This window comes from Zea mays, chromosome 5 (genome assembly GCF_902167145.1).
Source record: "Zea mays cultivar B73 chromosome 5, Zm-B73-REFERENCE-NAM-5.0, whole genome shotgun sequence".
Classification (NCBI taxonomy): domain Eukaryota; kingdom Viridiplantae; phylum Streptophyta; class Magnoliopsida; order Poales; family Poaceae; genus Zea; species Zea mays.
The window spans coordinates 140,571,056-140,592,661 of record NC_050100.1 but is presented as its reverse complement, the minus strand read 5'-3'; positions in this window follow the sequence as shown (position 1 = coordinate 140,592,661).

The following is a 21,606-nucleotide window of genomic DNA, read 5'->3' as shown; positions in this document are numbered from 1 at the left end:
AATGACATAAAACATCTTGGGTCTTTAGGTCACTTAATCTTTAAGTCGGTTCACCCCTTCGTCTCGATATTTACCATTGTGCCGAAGCTTCATAAGTGATAGCTTCGGCGCTGCTCCTGATAGGATCTGCCGAAGGTGTTCTTTTTCTTTAGGATCTTCGGCTACGAAGCATACCCCCAACAGTAGCCCATTCACGGTGCTAGATCGTTTTTCGTAACGAGCTTGATCCGTGAAAAAGTCTTCTAGGCTTCGGGATGCCGAAGATCCGAAAAACACCTTCTCTGAGCTCGTTGACGAGAAACGATTAAAATAATCCGCGCGCGCGGTGGCCCTATCTTGCAGCATTTACGCGCGCCCTGGTGATTCACCTTCTCGGACCCTGTGGCCCACCGTTCAGCGAGTGCGGGTGACTGTTTGTTCGGTGCGGGAGACCTTGACGATTCACCTTTCCACCTGCGGCACTATATAAACAGACGGGTAGGTGTGAAGTTACCACAACATTCATTGTTATTGCACTGTTTTGCTGCCGAAAATTTAACCATAGCCGAAGCTTGTTCATCGTACTCAAACGAAGCGCCGTTTTTTATTCTGCTTCGTCACAAGAGGAAGAGCTTCGGGAAAATCAAAAAAAGTCAACAACAAAAATTTCAAGAAATTCATAATCAAATGACAAGAGTTCGTTCCACTGCCAGGGTTGGTCGTGAGGGAGATGAAACCGAAGCTACTAAGACTGTTCCAATTTCCGAAGCGATGAAGCGGTCTGGGCTGGTAACATCGGAGGATGCACCTGTAGCTGAAGCAGAGCAGGTTGACGTTGAGGAGACTGAGTCTGAAGATGATTACAGCAGCGCGGTGCCAAGTAAACCCAGCCATCTGGATTTTGGAAAATCCACCATCTCCGAAGGTGACTTACGTAAGATGTTGAGTTTGGGCTATTTAAGTGAAGCAAAGAAAGAGCTGATTCGTTTTGGTGGGGAAGAAACTACTCCGAAGCCAGGAAAAGATGAAGTAGTGATCTTCAAAAGTTTCTTTAAAGCTGGTTTAAGATTCCCTTTGAACAAGATGATTGCTGATGTGCTGAAGAAGTTTGGGATCTACCTTCATCAGCTAACTCCTAACGCTATCGTTAGGCTTAGCGTTTATATTTGGGCTCTCCGAAGCCAAGGGGTGGAACCATTTGCCGAAGGTTTCTGCCGAGTGCACGAACTTCATTATCAAACCAAGGCTAGGGGAGATGGGCTACATGAAAACTTCGGCTGCTACAATTTTGCCTACCGCAAGACTACAAAATTTCCAGTGATCAGTTACCGAAGCAAGTGGCCAGCTGGCTGGAAATGTGAATGGTTCTATGTCAAAGTTGACGAAGAGAAGGAGAAGCTAGTGCAGAGTCCGCTAGAGTTGATCTTCGGAGAGACCAGACCCCCGTGCAACATGACACCAGAGGGTCCAACACAAATTGCTCTAGCTGAATTTAGAGATATTGCGGAGCATATTGGCACTAGGGACTTAGTGCAAGAATTATTAGCTTTTAAAGTGTTTCCAACTATGAAAGAGTGGGCCATGCCGAAGCTTGAAGGAAAAAAGAAGGAAGGGGAACTTATTCGGTTGCCTTACCATTACAAATTCAAGAAACATTTCAAAGTGTCCTGCCAAGAGTGGCTGGACACAATCGAAGTGATGTGCAATGAAATACTCGGAAATTATTCTAGAAAAGAAGACTAATTGATGACTGCAGCCTTCGGCACTCGTTCGAAGCGAAGGCTAAACCGAGTGATGGATGCTTTGGGTTTCGAATATCCTGACTACGAGCGGCTAGACAAGGGTGTCGAAGGCCAAAAAGGAAAAAGAGTAGCTAGTGTTCTGAATAAAGACGATGAAGAACAACCAAAGAAGAAAAAGCTGGAGTCTGAGCCAAAAACAGGTGTTTCAAAGAAGAGAAAAACTTCGACTCCGAAGCAAAAAGCAATTGATGAAGAAGAAGGAACTCCTGCAACACCCTCTGCTACCGAAGTAGAGGAAATCTTAAAGGTAATGACTGAATCTTTGCCTGTCAAACTAAGTCCACTGGGGCCACATTTGACGAAGCTTTTTCAGAAGGAAAATGAGCCCGCAAAAACGAAGGCAGCTAGTCCAAAAAAGCAAAGAATTATTACGGTGACAGAAGTCATCGAAGGAACACCACTAGGAGCTTCAGCTCCAAAGGCGCCGGCTATTGAAAGCACGACAGCTACTGAAGCTGCACCTTCGGGGGCTACCGCAGAAGAGGCGAGAGCCGAAGATATTAATTTAGAAAGCATGGTTGCTGATATAGACAAAATACTACTAAACATGGCCGCGGAAGAAGCCGCCGCAGAAGAGGCTACCGCAGCCACCGAAGAGACTACGGCCGCAAAGCCGGAGAAGGAGGAAATGGCCGAAGGCACTTCAAAAGATGAAGCTTTTAACTTTCAAAACTTAGTTGGTCAAGAGCTGACAGAAGCTAGAAAAGAAGAGCTAAAAGAATATGCTATATCTTGCGGGTATCGGCCGGGAGCGCTTCTCTTCGGTTGTATTGATGACGAAAGGTTGGGCTGCGTGTGAGATCAGACCGGCGCGAAGGTTATCGGTACTCTATCAAAGAGTATCGGTTTCCCGAAGCTCGAAACAGATATCAGCCGCTACCGACGACAGCACATCGTCAGCAGTTTATTTTATTCCAATTTCAAGGTAAACAACTTTTCTCTGACTTTTATTGTTTTTAATAACGAAGATGTTTTCTAACGAAGGTTGTTTGTGTGCAGAGTATGCTGCTGAGCAAAGCTCTAAAAATGCAGCAGGACTTAGAAGATAAAAAGCATGAAGTTATAATTGAGAATTTAGAGAGCAAGATAAAAGAGCAATCAGTTGCCATCGAAAAGAAAGACTTCGAGCTTCGAACAATCGAAGGCTTATTAGCGGAGGCTGAAGCTAAAATAACAGAATTAAATTCGAAGCTTCTCTTTCAATTAGAAAACTTCGAACAAGAAAAGCTGAAGCTTAATGCAAAAATTGAGGTCGAAGTCCAAAAAAGTTCAGAGTTGAAAAAATCATTGACAAGCCTTCAGAATAAATGTCTGGAGTTCAGCAATCGATGCGTTCAATGGCTGAAGCAGGTGTTCTATTTTGTTGGAGCCAGCAGCGAGAAATTTACTCCTTCGGCTGAAGACCTGCCAGGTGCCTTCGAGCATATTGAAGGTAAAATTGATGATCTTGACGAAGTTATAGCTGGACATGGTGACTTCTGTGCCCTAGTAGCTTCTCGGGGCACAGTTGTTGCCTTTTTGAAGTCTAGCTGCGAACACGGAAAGATTATCAATAGACCCAATTTCAACTTATCACAAGCAGATTTGGATAACATTCCCAACCTTGCCCGAAGCATAGCCAATAGATTTATAAAATTAGTATGGACAAAGGGTGGACGAAGCAAAGCTGGTGATGAAGCTCGGAGTCATCTTAAGCCGGTAACAAAAATCATACCTTGTGCTTACCTTTTCCTCCAAACTTGAATTTGGCGTATAATACTTTAATACGTACAGGACGACGAAGCTGAGGCCGAAGCTTGAAGAGTAAAAAGACGAAGCTCCATGTGAACCGACGAAGCTTGAATAGTCTGTAGAAAGAGCTTAAAAAACTCTTGAAATAACTTATGTGAAGAATGATGTAATTAAATTTTACTTCGTGAACTTTGTCCATACCTTGTAATATATTCTTACCTTTCCATCAATGTATAAAGTGCTTTGGTGTGAACGAAATTAACATTTTTGAGCCGAAGGCGAAAAACATCTTCCCTTCTTTTCGTGCACAGCGAAACATAAAACTGCTTCTTTTCCTTTTTTCCGAAGCCTTCTCCTTAGAACCGAAGTAACTATTTATGTTTTGATGATGATGATCCTATGTATGTCTAAATGAATGTTTATGAATGTAAACGTATGATGTAATGTACCGTGCAAATGAATGTCCAAACCCATACATACGAAGCCATAACCAAAGCCTTCGTTCCCTTAGGAACAACCAAAGTCTCTTTGCCGTTTATTTTTCGGCTTCACCGCTTATTTTTCGGTGTATCAGCGCTGACTTTTCGCTGTAAGCCTCCCTTAGGAGCTTCTTCGCCTTCTATTTCGGCGATATCGTGTTGACTTTTCGCGCTTCGCCTTATATTTCGGCGGAATCAGCGTTGACTTTTCGCTGTAAGCTCTGCATTCCCTTAGGAACGTATTTTGAGCAGGAAAACTTACGCTGCGCTCCCTTAGGAACGACTTTTTGTAGCTTCGTCGTGCTCTGCATCCCCTTAGGGACGTCTTTCGAGCTTCTCCATGTTTTTTCTTTTCTCTTTGCACTCGATGGTGCATGCTCAGTTTTTACATTTACATCTTTGGGGGATATTGCTCTTGCTGAGCTGAAATAAGAAAAAGAAAAATTACATGCTATGGCCCCATTAAAAACCTTTCTCCCCCTTTGGAAAGGAAAAGGGTGCCATAGGAAAAAATAGAAAAAATAAAAAAGATTACATCAAGCTACACATAATATCACCGAAGCTCATCCGCATTCCAAGATCTAGGAATGTCGTTGCCGTCCATATCCTTCAATCTGTAAGAACCGGGTCTTGACGAAGATACTACCAGGAAAGGTCCTTCCCATTTTAACTATAGCTTGCCTACTATATCTGGGTTGGCAACTCTCCGAAATACCAAGTGTCCTGGCTTGACATTTTTTAACCGAACTTTTCTGTCACATCATTTTATTGTTTCGGCTTGATATTTATTGATATTCTCCACAGTCTGAAGCCTGATCCCTTCTATAGCATCTTTTGCCACAGAATAATCAGCTTCGTCCTTCGCCGAAGCCACTGTTCTTATTGATCCCGCTTTAGCTTCTTCTGGGGTTATTGCTTCATCACCAAACAACAATTTGAATGGTGTAAAGCTTGTTGACCTTGACATTGTTGTGTTGTGGCTCCACACCACTTTGATTAATTCGTCTGGCCACTTTCCCCTAGGCTGATTGAAGATTAACTTCATTATTCCTGTCATTATAATGTCATTAGCTCTTTCGACAAGTCCATTTGACTCTGAATGCCTAACAGATGCAAAATGGATCTTCGTGCCAATTTGCGCACAAAACTCTTTAAAAGCTTCAGCATCAAACTGTGTTCCGTTGTCCACAGTAATAGCCTTCGGCACTCCGAAGCGACAAACAATATTTTGCCAGAAATTTTTTTTGAACTGTGACCAAAGTTATTGTAGCTAAAGGCTTCGCCTCAATCCACTTAGAAAAATACTCTACTGCCACCACGACATATTTTAAATTTCCTTGTGCTGGTGGAAGTGGGCCCAGCAAATCAAGGCCCCACCTTTGCAACGACCAAGTGGGCTGTATTAACTGAGTTAGAGGCGAAGGCTATTTTTGATCTCTTGCACATTTTTGACAGCCTTCGCATTTTTAGACTAATTCTACTGCATCCAAAGATGCCTTCGCCCAATAAAATCCTTGACGAAAAACTTTTGCTAGCAAAGGCCTAGATCCGATGTGAGAACCACACATGCCTGCATGCATTTCCTTCATCAATTCTATACCTTCAGCTCTGGATAAACATTTGAGAAATGGAGAACATACTTGTGGCGGAACCGCCCGAATTATTCCAACTTAAGTGCCTAAGTCCCGCCTTAGAGGCTAGACCACACTTAAATGGGAATAACCCGTCAATCCCTCGGATCTAGTCCGACACGGCCACTGACAGGATCAAGTACCACAATCTCACTCGAAAGTGAGTCACAGAGCAAATACAATAAAGCATAAAACCATACATGCCAGAGTATTAAATTATTACATCACCATCATCATCATCGGAGTTTTTGCGAAAGTAACCATCATTGTTCGAAATGCAGCAGAAATAAACTAACGGTAAATAAGTAGAGTAATGGGGAAGCCTGTCCCATCACTCCTCATGCTCCTCCTCAGCCGAGGCAGGGTCCCACTCGACAGTCCAACCCGGTGGCAAGGTGGATGGCCAAGTTAGTCCAGCAACCATTTCCTCCAGAGAACCTGTAAAAATTATGCCACAAGCAAGGCTGAGTATACTAATACTCAGCTAGACTTACCCGGTGTGAGGAGTCTACTCCTCTACCTCTAGACATGCAGCTGTTTGGCTGTGGGGTTTGGTTGCCAAAAGCACTAGCTGAGTTTCTAAATCAAGATTTTAACTTAGTCAAAGTTAAGTGTGACTCTCTTAAGGCTAAGAGTGGACTATCTACTCATACATGGTAGCAAGCATTATTAACAATCAACATCTTATCTCAACTCATCATACTTCCACTTATTACTCAATGCAGTACAATGGATCAAGCAGTCTCATTAGCTGCGAGAAGCAGACGATTCGAATCGAGTTTTTATCCTTGCAAGGTAAACCTAAACACACGACATGCAGGGGCACTCCGTCCCCACACACATCAACCGTCCCCATCGATTCCCCGTCAGCAGAGAGGGGCTCACCGCCTTGGCGTACAATGCCTCACTGACCCCGACTGGCCGTCGTGCAGTGACCGCACTTGTACCCACCATAACCGGAATGGGAGACCCCGTCTCAGGTCGCGTGAGGAGGGCAATCTGCTGCCAGGTTCAATCAGGTACTAGGCTTACCGATTTACCATATTTCTCGGCATGTGCTTAGTACGTTCAAACGCTTGACACAGGTATCCACACGTTAATCATTATTCCATTTTCCCATCTCGTAAACAACCAATCCCCATGGATTGTTGTCCACCAACTCGTATCATGATAGTGTGAAAGTGGGTACAATCAATTTCCTGATCTCGCGCGAGTGCTAGAAAAATCACTCGTCTTCTACCGAGATCCTAATTAGGTAAAGCAACTACTCGACCTGTCATACTAGTATTCATCTCAAAAGGATTCCTGAGATCATGCAACTAGGGTTTCAAACAATTCCTACACCTAAGTGCACAATCAATCCTACAATCATTAAGTGAAGTAAAATAGCATAAATAACAGGTTATGCATAAAACCGGGGCTTGCCTTCCAAAGCAGTGGCAGGCAGGTCCTCTGGTGCAGGCTCGGGTGCTGGGTCTGGGGCTACCTCCTGAGCAGCTCCTTGCTCCGGCACGAGGATGTACTCTCCATCAGCAAGATTACAGTCTATCAAAATGCAATGAACATGTACGTCATGATTATGCAGGATTTAACAATATTATGCTAAAGAGACTAAGTCAAGAATTAACTTAGGGTTCCCTGGTTAAGTGGGGCTTCTAGTGGTATGTATGTACATAGACTTATTACCTTTTAGGTTTAGGTTTTCTTTTAGGATAACATAGTGGATTTGCATTGTCTTTATAGATTTCAGTGGACCATGTTTACAAAGGTTTTTGGATGGCATTAATTTCCATTATTCATTTTCCTTTCTTTAATTTCTATTTAGGGTTTCTAGTGTAGGTTTGAACTACGACAGTGTTTTAATAATTTCCAAAAATTCTGTAAAAATTACAGTGGGTTGCCACTTGCTATTCTAGCTTGTTTTAAGAATTTGAGGCTTAAAGTACAAAAACTAGGCTTTAAACAAAAATAACAATAGTTAGGCAAAATGGGCCACTTTACACTACACTTCTTAGTTAGGGGTAGGTTCTGTCCTAAAGGTTATTTTTGCTGGCATCCCATAGTAATAATAGGCCTCTGTGCTAAAAATCACAGAAAACTAAGGGGTGGTTATTTAGTTATGATTTTCTCAAGTTTAAGGTCAAAAAGGCTGTTTCTACTACATTATTATTTGAAAAATGTCAAACAGCAGATTTCATATTTTTCCCAAATTCTCCTTAATAAAACATTTGTTATCCCAAGGGTGGGGGTGTTTTTACCTTGGGGTTATTTTTATAGAGTTTCTCTAAGTTTTACTTGTTTTATTAAAACAAAAGGGATCCCACTTATTTTATACTAAAACAGGGCATGATATATTTTCCAGTGAACTACATTAAATAAGTATCCTAATAAAAATAGAGGTACTCTCTGGTTCTTTGGTTAAAGTACATTTTCTATTTTTCTTACCCTTAAGCATATTAGGAAATAAGGGGTAGAAACAAACTTAATGGAGTGGACAGAGAGGTTTAATATTTTTATTTGGTTTAGTAGGCAGATACAAACTTCTCAAAATTTTTCTAATCCTGGTCAAACAATATTTCTATTTTTCCTTCTAATATTGAGTTTTGAGTAGTTTTCTTATTTAATTCAAAACTTCAGAAAGAAATACAGAAACCATGGGTTTTATTATTTTTATCTGATAGTTCATAATTTTCAGAATCTAGCAAAATTGGTTTGAACATTTTTGGATGATTATTCTTCAAGTTATGCATTTATTTAGCTATCTGTTATAACAAAGGAAAAATAAATTCGAAAATGGAAAAGAAAACAGGTTTACGCTGAGGCCCCTGGGGTTTTCCTCTTTCTTTTCTCACAAAACAGCCCTCGGTCCACTATTGGCTTGGGTCACTGACATTGCGCAAAGCCCCCTGGACTTAACTGAAATCTAACCCGCGCTCCCTGACCGGCCTAAACAGTACCCGCGGCGTAGATTACGGTGGTGGGGCTTACCGGCGGCAGTAGAGCTCCGGCGGGGTGGTCAGCGACGTCCGGGAGGTCGAGACGGTCACGTCGGTGTGCGGGTCGGCGTCGGAGGTGGTCGGAGTTACCCTGGCCACGAGCACAGGCGGTGGGGGTCGTCGGCGGCTCCTGCTCCGGCCCAAACCACGGCGGTATAGTTCAATTAAGGGGCATGAGGAGCTTCACGGGGTGCCGTAGAGGCCATGCGCGCAACGAATTGGAAAACGGTGCAGGGGCTTACCCGGTCCACGTGCGCCAGCGGGTTCTTGAACTCCGGTGAGCACGATTGAGCTATTCCGTTGACGCGGGTCCACAGGTCAAGCTTGAGCAAGTCTCACGGCCTCACCAGGAAGCTATCTGAGGGCTTGGATCAAACGAAGGAGGACGGGAAAGGGACTGGCCATGGTGGTTGCTCTCGGGCGGCACTGGCGGGTCGCGGGGAGGTCGCCGGAGCTAATGGCTGGCTCTGGTAAGTTAGGCGAGGTACGGAGGAGACAACGGGGAAGGCAGCCGAGCAATGGGGCGGGCTTTATAGCCGTGGCGCGGGCGTGGTCACGGGCGGCCGCGGGCGCGCGGGGGTTCGCGCACGGGCGTGCTCTGAGCGCGCCCCCGGATGTCAGCTCGCGTCGAACACGTGGAAGCTTGCTTCTGTCATGGTTCAACGGCGGATTAGAGCACCATAGCGTGCGTATCTTGGCAAAGTCACTGTGTACGGTCGCTTCTCTGCTCCAAATCCTACCTTTTTGCTGTGAGTTCCAAGTCGAGATATGGTCGGGGTAGGGAGATAGAGAGGGGAGAAGTTTGCTGTGTCAGCTAGGTCCGAACCGAGACAAAAGTGGTGTCAAGTCGTGTCTAGCGTTCTAGGGTAGGTGTCATCTCTTTCCAGGGTGTTCTAGGGTTAATTTGGCGCCATTTTGTCAATTGGGTCGAAGGGTTTTGAAAATTGGATTAAGGTGAACATGTGGAGTCTTTGTGCAAGGGTTAGTTTTTGTACTTAGGCAAAAACTGAATTCTCCCTTGTGCTGAACCTTAGGTGAACTTTTTAGGGCTTTTCTGAAAACTTTTTGGGGGTACTTCCTTACCACTAATTGTAGGTTATTAAGTATATTACAACTTTTATATTTGGCCCAAATCATGATCATAAGGTTTACATGATCTTTTGATCATGGCTTCATTTAGGGTTCCTATTGCCCATGGGGGGGGTTTGCTTTAGGGTTTTGGAAAATCCCCACTTAGATGTGCATGACAAGCTAGGGCATGATATCCAAGATAGTTTGCACTTGATTAAGACCTTGAATTCAAGTTTGAGGTACTTTGCCCATACAATTCTTCATGTAATAATGGGTTAAAAAGGGGTAACCCTGGGGTGGACACCCTGAGTAACACCTGGGGTGTTACAGCCCTCCCCCCTTAAAGGAATCTCGTCCCGAGATTTCAGGTAGAGTCCCTTGGAGGGGCGCTTGAAGGTGTGTGGGTGTGCTACCCTTTTCTTTATACTCAAGTTTCTCTCATTAACTGCTCTTCGAATGTCATCCTCTTTGCAACTTCAGAAGGAAGCCCTTCTTAAGTTAAATCCAAAACTTAGACTATCCTTGTTATCTAAGTTTTTCTTATAATTGAATTCAAAGGGCAGGTGGGGGTGGGGTTTTGGGGTTACATACCGACTCCTTTGGGTAGAAAGTCGGGGAAGCGAGAGCGCAGAAAATCCTCAGTCTCCCATGTAGCTTCTTCTGCTGAATGGTGACTCCACTGAACCTTGTACATTCTGACCGACCTTGCCCGAGTTGATCTCTCCTTTTGATCTAATACCTTGACGGGGTACTCCTGGTAAGACAAGTCTGGTTCTAACTCAAGGTCTGGTTCCGGTATCACTTCAGTGGGTAGGCGAATGCATTTCCGCAGCTGAGATACATGAAACACATTATGAACTGCTGACATGTGAGGTGGTAATTCCAATTGGTAGGCTACGGGTCCACAGCTTGTCTTGATCTTATAGGGTCCAATGTAGCGAGGAGCTAACTTGCCCTTGATCCCGAATCTCTGGACACCCTTGGTGGGTGATACCTTAAGATAGACATGATCTCCCGCCTCAAACTGTAGAGGCTTCCGCCTCTTATTATGATAGCTCCTTTGCCTGGCCTGAGCAGCTTCCAAGTTCTTGGTAATAACCCTGACTTTTGCCTCAGCCTCGAGTACCAAGTCTGGCCCAAAAATTTCCCTTTCTCCAGCTTGAGACCAATTTAGTGGGGTCCTACACCTCCTCCCATATAATGCCTCAAAAGGTGCCATCTTTTGACTGGACTGATAGCTGTTATTGTAAGAAAACTCTGCCAAAGACAGACACTTATCCCAATCCTTTCCATAATGTAGTGCACATGCTCGCAACATGTCTTCCAAAATCTGATTCACTCTTTCTGTCTGGCCATCTGTTTGTGGGTGATATGCTGAGCTTAGGATGATTTGGGTCCCAAGTGATTCTTGCAGCTTCTCCCAAAAGCGTGCCACGAATAGTGCTCCTCTGTCAGATATAATGGTCTTTGGAATACCATGCAATCTTACTATCTGATCAACATAAATTTCAGCGTACTTCTCTGTCTTGTGGGTGGTGTGCACTGGCAAGAAATGAGCAGTCTTGGTCAACCTGTCCACAATAACCCAAATAGAATCATGGTGCCTGGAGGTATTGGGTAATCCCACTATGAAGTCCATGCAAATGTCCTCCCATTTCCAAGATGGTATGGGAAGGGGTTGCAAAGGGCCTGCTGCCTTCAAGTGACTAGCTTTAATTCTCTGGCAGCTGTCACACTCGGATATGTACTTGGCAATTTCTCTTTTCATTCTAGTCCACCAATATAGAGATCTGAGATCATGGTACATCTTGTTGCTACCAGGGTGCATGGAGAATTTGGAGAGGTGAGCTTCATCCAGTATCTTCTTTCTGAGCTCAGGGTCCTTGGGAACAACCAATCGATCTCCAAACCATAGAATTCCCTTGCTGTCCTGTCGGAAACACTTGTATTTTTCTGCCTTTTGCTTAATCATATCCTTGATAACCTGAACACCCTTATCCTCAACCTGTGCCCTGACTATCTGTTCTTGCAACGTGGGCTCCACCGAGATATAGCTTAGGTTACCCGAAGAAACAACTTCCAGGTTCAGCTTGCACAACTCATCACACAGGGTGGTGACTCTTGCATCCATACTCATACAATTGCACTGGGCCTTTCTGCTCAAGGCATCTGCCACAACATTGGCCTTACCAAGGTGGTAATGCACTTCCAAATCATAGTCCTTGATCAACTCTAACCATCTCCTTTGCCTCATGTTCAGATCTGCCTGAGTGAAGATGTATTTGAGACTCTTGTGATCCGTATAGATGTTACAGCGAGCTCCCATCAAGTAGTGTCTCCATATTTTAAGAGCATGCACTACAGCTGCCAATTCTAGATCATGTGTAGGGTAATTCTGCTCATGGGGCCTGAGTGCTCGGGAAGCATAAGCAATCACTCTATTCTCTTGCATCAAGACACATCCCAATCCGGTACCGGAAGCACCACAATAAACTTCAAATGGCTTGGTGTTGTCAGGTTGGGCCAGCACTGGGGCTGTCGTCAAATGCTGCCTCAAGGTATGAAAGGCATCTTCACACTTTTGGCTCCACTCAAATTTGACTCCCTTCTTCAACAGTTCAGTCATTGGTTTGGCAATTCTGGAGAAATCCGGAATAAATCGTCGATAATACCCTGCCAATCCCAGAAAACTCCGAATCTGCCTCACTGTAGTTGGGGGTTTCCAATCCATTACCTCTTGTACCTTCTCAGGATCAACTGATATCCCATCCTGAGAAATTGTGTGACCCAAGAATTTAATCTCCTTCAGCCAGAACTCACATTTAGACAACTTAGCATAAAGATGATGATCGCGCAGGCGTTGAAGCACGATGTGCAGGTGCTTAGTATGTTCATCTTCATTCTTGGAATAGACCAGAATATCATCAATGAAAACGACCACGAACTTATCCAATTCTGGCATAAACACTGAGTTCATTAGGTACATAAAATAAGCCGGGGCATTGGTCAGCCCGAAAGACATCACCAAAAACTCATACAGCCCATATCTGGTAGAGAAAGCTGTCTTGGGAATGTCACTGGCACGGATCTTGATCTGATGGTAACCTGAGCGAAGGTCTATCTTGGAGAATACCTTGGCTCCTACCAACTGATCGAACAGAACATCAATGCGGGGCAGCGGGTATTTGTTCTTGATAGTCACCGCATTGAGAGGGCGGTAGTCAACACACATCCTCAAACTCTCGTCCTTTTTCTTCACAAATAATGCTGGACATCCCCATGGTGAGGTGCTTGGACGAATAAACCCCTTGTCCAACAATTCTTGCAATTGCTTCTTCAATTCTGCCAATTCCGCGGGAGGCATCCTATAGGGTCTCTTGGAGATAGGAGCAGTCCCGGGTTGCAATTCGATGGCGAACTCAATATCTCGGTCAGGTGGCATCCCTGGCAACTCATCTGGGAAAACATCTGGGTAGTCACAGACCACTGGGATCTTTTCCACCGGGGATTCTATCATAACAAAGGCACAAGATCGGGTACAACCCTGGTCGGGTAAATACAAAACAGTCTCGCCATAAGCAGGGGAATGGATTTCAATGGCTCTGGCTGCAATGTCCAAGACTGCCTGATGCCTGGTCAACCAGTCAGTTCCCAAAATAATATCCACGCTATCCAATCCTAAAATGAGAAGGGTGGTTCTAATCACCAGACTACCAAATTTTATAGGCACTTGCCTGTTGATTTGATAAGTGGCAACTCTGCCTCCGGGTGTTGAAATTGTAATGCCCCCATCGGTATGGTGAAAGGGCAACTGGCATTTGGCACTAAACTTGGCACTGATAAAACTATGTGAAGCACCGGAATCAAACAGAACAATAGCGGGAAAATTTAAAACTGTAAAGATACCAGTCATGACGGGTGCTCCCTCTGGAATATCAGCCATGGTGGTGAAGTTCAGCCTGCCCTGCCTCACTTGCACCTTCTGCCTCTTGCCTTGGTTCTGATTGACATTCTGCCCCTGCCTCTGCTGGTTCCTGGGGCAATTCTTGGCATAATGCCCAGTGTTGCCACACGTGAAGCATCTGTTGTCATTTGTCTGGCGGGACTGCTGCTGCTGCTGATTGCCCCTCTGAGCTGGAAATTGGGTGCGGTTGGGTGCCTGCTGCTGCTGCTGAGGTCGAATCACCCATCGCCCTTGCTGCTGCTGGGGTCCCCTGCCCTGGGTGTCGGACACAATCCTGAAGCGCTGTGGCTGAGCTGAGGGTCCTGCCACAGGGGTCTTCCTCTTCTTCTCTGCCTGTCTAGCTGTAATGCAGTCCTCCTGGGAGATAGCCATGTTGACCAACTCATTGTAACTGTTGGCCCTGACGGTGTTGAGACGATCACGGAGCTTAGTGCTGAGCCCCCTCCTGAACCTATCCCTCTTCTTCTCATCTGTATCTGCATGATATCCCGCATACTGGCACAAATCATTAAAAGCCTGGGCATACTGCAACACTGTCCTGTTGCCCTGAGTGAGTGCCAAAAACTCATTGAGCTTCCTGTCCATGATCCCGGCTGGTATATGGTGTCCTCTAAAAGCTGCCTTGAACTCCCTCCACTCCACCTCTCGGTCCTCTGGCTGCATAGCAAGAAAATGATCCCACCAAGTCCTTGCAGGTCCGCGAAGCTGCTGGGTGGCGAACCTGACTTTGGCGACCTCTGAGCAAACTCCATGTAGCAGTGGGAATTTGGATTCCACCACTCGCAGCCACACATCTGCGTCGAGTGGGTCCTCCGCCCTCGTGAACAATGGAGGCTGGGTGCTAAGGAATTCCTGGTATGTAGCCGCCGCGGGGTGACGCTGATGGTCTCCACCACCATAATGCTGAGGTGGTGGCTGACGCTGAGCCAGCTGCCTCAGGATCTCATTCTGCTGAGCCATGAGCTCCTGCAGAGTGGGAGGTGGTGGCGGCGGTGGAGGAACGCGCTCGTTCTGGCCACGACGCTGCCTCCCGGCCATCTGAAAAACCACATACATACTTAACACCACAGTTCCAAGTTCAAGACTTTATCACGAAGAGAAGTTAAAACAACATGATAGACTCTGACTTCAACAAGAGGATTTTAAAGAGGCATAAATTCTTCCTTCCAAATTTAAACTGATAATAGCATCCATCAGACAAGCTCCCAAGAGAGTTTAGCACGATTACATCAAATTGTTCCAAAATGACTCAACTCTATCTAGCCTAGTACCCCAAGGGTGCAAAAGCTAAGCTAGCTGCGAGGAGTCTGACTATCCAACTTCTAAGCCTATCCGGAACACCTAGTGAGCGAAAGAAGCAACACTCGACTCGGGGGAAGGTGGTCTTCCCGAGCCAGCAGTGTCCACACTGGAGGCAGGCTCATCTCCTCCCTCGATGTCGACGTCCTCGTTGGCCTCTTGGTCCTGGATCTCCTGGTGATGCATGTCCAGGTGCTCGTTAGCCTCAGCGAGCTGCTGCTGAGTGTTAAGGAGCTGATCCTCCAGAACCTCGATGGTGTTCTCCCGGGTGCCTACTAGCTCCTCCAACTCCTGAATGTCAGTGGATAGCTGCTCCACCTGCAAGTCCTTCTCCACCATTTCTTGAGACAAGTCAACCACAAGTTCCTCTCTGTTGTCCAATGTAATCTTTGTTGCCTCCAGCAGCGCCATCAGATGGGACATTGCCTCACCGCGCATCACCTGCAGACGGTACAGGGCATTCATGCACCGTACAGTCAAGTGCGCGGTCTGTCCTGGGTAGATGGCCCAGATATCCTTGGCATGCTCCACCCGATCCTTCCACATTGGGTCGTCCTCCCTCTCAGCGGGGAACAAGCCAATGGGGTGGGTGGCCAGCTCCAAAGGATAGAATCCGCAGAAGGTAGTCAATCCATGCAGAGCGATCGCCTCGATCGTGTCCTCTGCTCGGTATCCGAAAGACTCGGAGTCCAAAGAGCGCCATCCTGGCTGCAGGGGATGAGGCTCCAAGGTCATCCTCACCCTACAGCGAGGCACTCGGTGCTTCTCGAACTGCTGCACCGCGTACTGAGGGGGTGTCGTGTACCCGGCCCCCTGAAGTACCTCCCACAAAATGCGGGGAAAGCCCTCTCGTGCAAGTCCGTCAGTGTGGGTCAGTGCATTTCCTTCATCGGAGGATCCGTGGGAAGTCATCTGTGCATGGTTAAGCGTAAGTAAAAGAAAAAGAATTATAAAAAGAACAAGGGAAAACTAAAACTCAGCCCTTCTCTAGTTAAATGGAAAAGGCACTGGGGACATAGTTAGTTGTTATCTTGTTTTTAAGTCATTTACTCAATTATCCATTTGCTTAATTATGAATGCATGCATGCTCGTCCTGAACGGCCTCACAACAAGATAAAAGGAATAGGGAAGAACTCCCATCCTGTAAAAGTGGCCTGTAGGGCCTAGTTACTTAGCCACCTAGCTACCCTTCTATTACCCTAAGGCTTCACGTCCTAGGGCTATCCTGCTCGCCCTACTATCTATCCAACATTGTTTCTATCAAGTTTTTACTTTGGAAAAAGGATGGTATTCATGTTTTTATTGATTCCTCTGTGGTGGTACAAGCTCCGATACCAGCTGTGGCGGAACCGCCCGAATTATTCCAACTTAAGTGCCTAAGTCCCGTCTTAGAGGCTAGACCACACTTAAATGGGAATAACCCGTCAATCCCTCGGATCTAGTCCGACACGGCCACTGACAGGATCAAGTACCACAATCTCACTCGAAGGTGAGTCACAGAGCAAATACAATAAAGCATAAAACCATACATGCCAGAGTATTAAATTATTACATCACCATCATCATCATCGGAGTTTTTGCGAAAGTAACCATCATTGTTCGAAATGCAGCGGAAATAAACTAACGGTAAATAAGTAGAGTAATGGGGAAGCCTGTCCCATCACTCCTCATGCTCCTCCTCAGCCGAGGCAGGGTCCCACTCGACAGTCCAACCCAGTGGCAAGGTGGACGGCCAAGTTAGTCCAGCAACCATTTCCTCCAGAGAACCTGTAAAAATTATGCCACAAGCAAGGCTGAGTATACTAATACTCAGCTAGACTTACCCGGTGTGAGGAGTCTACTCCTCTACCTCTAGACATGCAACTGTTTGGCTGTGGGGTTTGGTTGCCAAAAGCACTAGCTGAGTTTCTAAATCAAGATTTTAACTTAGTCAAAGTTAAGTGTGACTCTCTTAAGGCTAAGAGTGGACTATCTACTCATACATGGTAGCAAGCATTATTAACAATCAACATCTTATCTCAACTCATCATACTTCCACTTATTACTCAATGCAGTACAATGGATCAAGTAGTCTCATTAGCTGCGAGAAGCAGACGATTCGAATCGAGTTTTTATCCTTGCAAGGTAAACCTAAACACACGACATGCAGGGGCACTCCGTCCCCACACACATCAACCGTCCCCATCGATTCCCCGTCAGCAGAGAGGGGCTCACCGCCTTGGCGTACAATGCCTCACTGACCCCGACTGGCCGTCGTGCAGTGACCGCACTTGTACCCACCATAACCGGAATGGGAGACCCCGTCTCAGGTCGCGTGAGGAGGGCAATCTGCTGCCAGGTTCAATCAGGTACTAGGCTTACCGATTTACCATATTTCTCGGCATGTGCTTAGTACGTTCAAACGCTTGACACAGGTATCCGCACGTTAATCATTATTCCATTTTCCCATCTCGTAAACAACCAATCCCCATGGATTGTTGTCCACCAACTCGTATCATGATAGTGTGAAAGTGGGTACAATCAATTTCCTGATCTCGCGCGAGTGCTAGAAAAATCACTCGTCTTCTACCGAGATCCTAATTAGGTAAAGCAACTACTCGACCTGTCATACTAGTATTCATCTCAAAAGGATTCCTGAGATCATGCAACTAGGGTTTCAAACAATTCCTACACCTAAGTGCACAATCAATCCTACAATCATTAAGTGAAGTAAAATAGCATAAATAACAGGTTATGCATAAAACCGGGGCTTGCCTTCCAAAGCAGTGGCAGGCAGGTCCTCTGGTGCAGGCTCGGGTGCTGGGTCTGGGGCTACCTCCTGAGCAGCTCCTTGCTCCGGCACGAGGATGTACTCTCCGTCAGCAAGATTACAGTCTATCGAAATGCAATGAACATGTACGTCATGATTATGCAGGATTTAACAATATTATGCTAAAGAGACTAAGTCAAGAATTAACTTAGGGTTCCCTGGTTAAGTGGGGCTTCTAGTGGTATGTATGTACATAGACTTATTACCTTTTAGGTTTAGGTTTTCTTTTAGGATAACATAGTGGATTTGCATTGTCTTTATAGATTTCAGTGGACCATGTTTACAAAGGTTTTTGGATGGCATTAATTTCCATTATTCATTTTCCTTTCTTTAATTTCTATTTAGGGTTTCTAGTGTAGCTTTGAACTACGACAGTGTTTTAATAATTTCCAAAAATTCTGTAAAAATTACAGTGGGTTGCCACTTGCTATTCTAGCTTGTTTTAAGAATTTGAGGCTTAAAGTACAAAAACTAGGCTTTAAACAAAAATAACAATAGTTAGGCAAAATGGGCCACTTTACACTACACTTCTTAGTTAGGGGTATGTTCTGTCCTAAAGGTTATTTTTGCTGGCATCCCATAGTAATAATAGGCCTCTGTGCTAAAAATCACAGAAAACTAAGGGGTGGTTATTTAGTTATGATTTTCTCAAGTTTAAGGTCAAAAGGCTGTTTCTACTACATTATTATTTGAAAAATGTCAAACATCAGATTTCATATTTTTCCCAAATTCTCCTTAATAAAACATTTGTTATCCCAAGGGTGGGGGTGTTTTTACCTTGGGGTTATTTTTATAGAGTTTCTCTAAGTTTTACTTGTTTTATTAAAACAAAAGGGATCCCACTTATTTTATACTAAAACAGGGCATGATATATTTTTCCAGTGAACTACATTAAATAAGTATCCTAATAAAAATAGAGGTACTCTCTGGTTCTTTGGTTAAAGTACATTTTCTATTTTTCTTACCGTTAAGCATATTAGGAAATAAGGGGTAGAAACAAACTTAATGGAGTGGACAGAGAGGTTTAATATTTTTATTTGGTTTAGTAGGCAGATACAAACTTCTCAAAATTTTTCTAATCCTGGTCAAACAATATTTCTATTTTTCCTTCTAATATTGAGTTTTGAGTAGTTTTCTTATTTAATTCAAAACTTCAGAAAGAAATACAGAAACCATGGGTTTTATTATTTTTATCTGATAGTTCATAATTTCCAGAATCTAGCAAAATTGGTTTGAACATTTTTGGATGATTATTCTTCAAGTTATGCATTTATTTAGCTATCTGTTATAACAAAGGAAAAATAAATTCGAAAATGGAAAAGAAAACAGGTTTACGCTGAGGCCCCTGGGGTTTTCCTCTTTCTTTTCTCACAAAACAGCCCTCGGTCCACTATTGGCTTGGGTCACTGACATTGCGCAAAGCCCCCTGGACTTAACTGAAATCTAACCCGCGCTCCCTGACCGGCCTAAACAGTACCCGCGGCATAGATTACGGCGGTGGGGCTTACCGGCGGCAGTAGAGCTCCGGCGGGGTGGTCAGCGACGTCCGGGAGGTCGAGACGGTCACGTCGGTGTGCGGGTCGAAGTCGGAGGTGGTCGGAGCTACCCTGGCCACGAGCACAGGCGGTGGGGGTCGTCGGCGGCTCCTGCTCCGGCCAAACCACGGCGGTATAGTTCAATTAAGGGGCACGAGGAGCTTCACGGGGTGCCGTAGAGGCCATGCGCGCAACGAATTGGAAAACGGTGCAGGGGCTTACCCGGTCCACGTGCGCCAGCGGGTTCTTGAACTCCGGTGAGCACGATTGAGCTATTCCGTTGACGCGGGTCCATAGGTCAAGCTTGAGCAAGTCTCACGGCCTCACCAGGAAGCTATCTGAGGGCTTGGATCAAACGGATGAGGACGGGAAAGGGACTGTTCATGGTGGTTGCTCTCGGGCGGCACTGGCGGGTCGCGGGGAGGTCGCCGGAGCTAATGGCTGGCTCTGGTAAGTTAGGCGAGGTACGGAGGAGACAACGGGGAAGGCAGCCGAGCAATGGGGCGGGCTTTATAGCCGTGGCGCGGGCGTGGTCACGGGCGGTCGCGGGCGCGCGGGGGTTCGCGCACGGGCGTGCTCTGAGCGCGCCCCCGGATGTTAGCTCGCGTCGAACACGTGGAAGCTTGCTTCTGTCATGGTTCAACGGCGGATTAGAGCACCATAGCGTGCGTATCTTGGCAAAGTCACTGTGTATGGTCGCTTCTCTGCTCCAAATCCTACCTTTTTGCTGTGAGTTCCAAGTCGAGATATGGTCGGGGTAGGGAGATAGAGAGGGGAGAAGTTTGCTGTGTCAGCTAGGTCCGAACCGAGACAAAAGTGTTGTCAAGTCGTGTCTAGCGTTCTAGGGTAGGTGTCATCTCTTTCCAGGGTGTTCTAGGGTTAATTTGGCGCCATTTTGTCAATTGGGTCGAAGGGTTTTGAAAATTGGATTAAGGTGAACATGTGGAGTCTTTGTGCAAGGGTTAGTTTTTGTACTTAGGCAAAAACTGAATTCTCCCTTGTGCTGAACCTTAGGTGAACTTTTTAGGGCTTTTCTGAAAACTTTTTGGGGGTACTTCCTTACCACTAATTGTAGGTTATTAAGTATATTACAACTTTTATATTTGGCCCAAACCATGATCATAAGGTTTACATGATCTTTTGATCATGGCTTCATTTAGGGTTCCTATTGCCCATGGGGGGGTTTGCTTTAGGGTTTTGGAAAATCCCCACTTAGATGTGCATGACAAGCTAGGGCATGATATCCAAGATAGTTTGCACTTGATTAAGACCTTGAATTCAAGTTTGAGGTACTTTGCCCATACAATTCTTCATGTAATAATGGGTTAAAAAGGGGTAACCCTGGGGTGGACACCCTGAGTAACACCTGGGGTGTTACAATACTCCACGTTTGTATAACTCCCCTTCTATTATCACATATGGTCGGTCTCTTGCCTCTATTCTCTTATTATAAGCTTCGTCATCTGAAAGGAAATTGCCCTGAAGAAAAGACATGATCTCAGTTCTCCAATCTTCACTATAAACAGGAGATATATTGAGCACTGCTCTTTCAAGAAGTTTCACCGAAGGTGCTTTTATTGTTTCAAAGAATACTTCCGAAGGTAAAGGCAGCCCCTGTGCCGCTGACTTGGCTAGTAGATCAGCGTGCTCATTTTCTCCTCGTGGGATATTTTTGACAGAAAATCCTTCGAAGGAAGCTTCAAGCCTTCGAACTGTATCCAAATATTTCTCAAGCTTCGGGTCTCTTGCTTTACAACTCTTGTCAACATGACCAGAAATAACTTGGGAATCGGTTTTGAGAACCGCCCTTCTTATCCCCATTGCCTTTAACTTCCGAAGCCCCAAAAGTAAAGCTTCGTATTCAGCAATATTATTTGTGCAGCTGAAATCAAGTTTCACTGCATAACATGTTCTAGCTTTGGAAGGTGCAACTAAAACAGCAGCTGCACTTGCCTCGAAGGTTCCCCAGGAACCGTCGCAGAACACTGTCCAGGCTTCGACATCTTTACTTGCTTCTTCTTCCTGAGCCCCTGGCGTCCAGTCAGCGATGAAGTCTGCTAACGCCTGGGACTGAATCGAAGATCTGTGCACATAATCAATGCTGAATTCGTTGAGTTCTGCAGCCCAATTTCCAATTCTTCCAGTAGCTTCTCTATTCCTCATAATATCCTTCAAAGGCTGTGATGAAGGAACAATTATATGGTATGCTTGAAAGTAGTGACAAAGCTTCCTGGAGGCCATTAAGACAGCATATAACACCTTCTCCAATTCTGTATAGTTTTTCTTTGATAAACTGAGAACTTCGGAGAC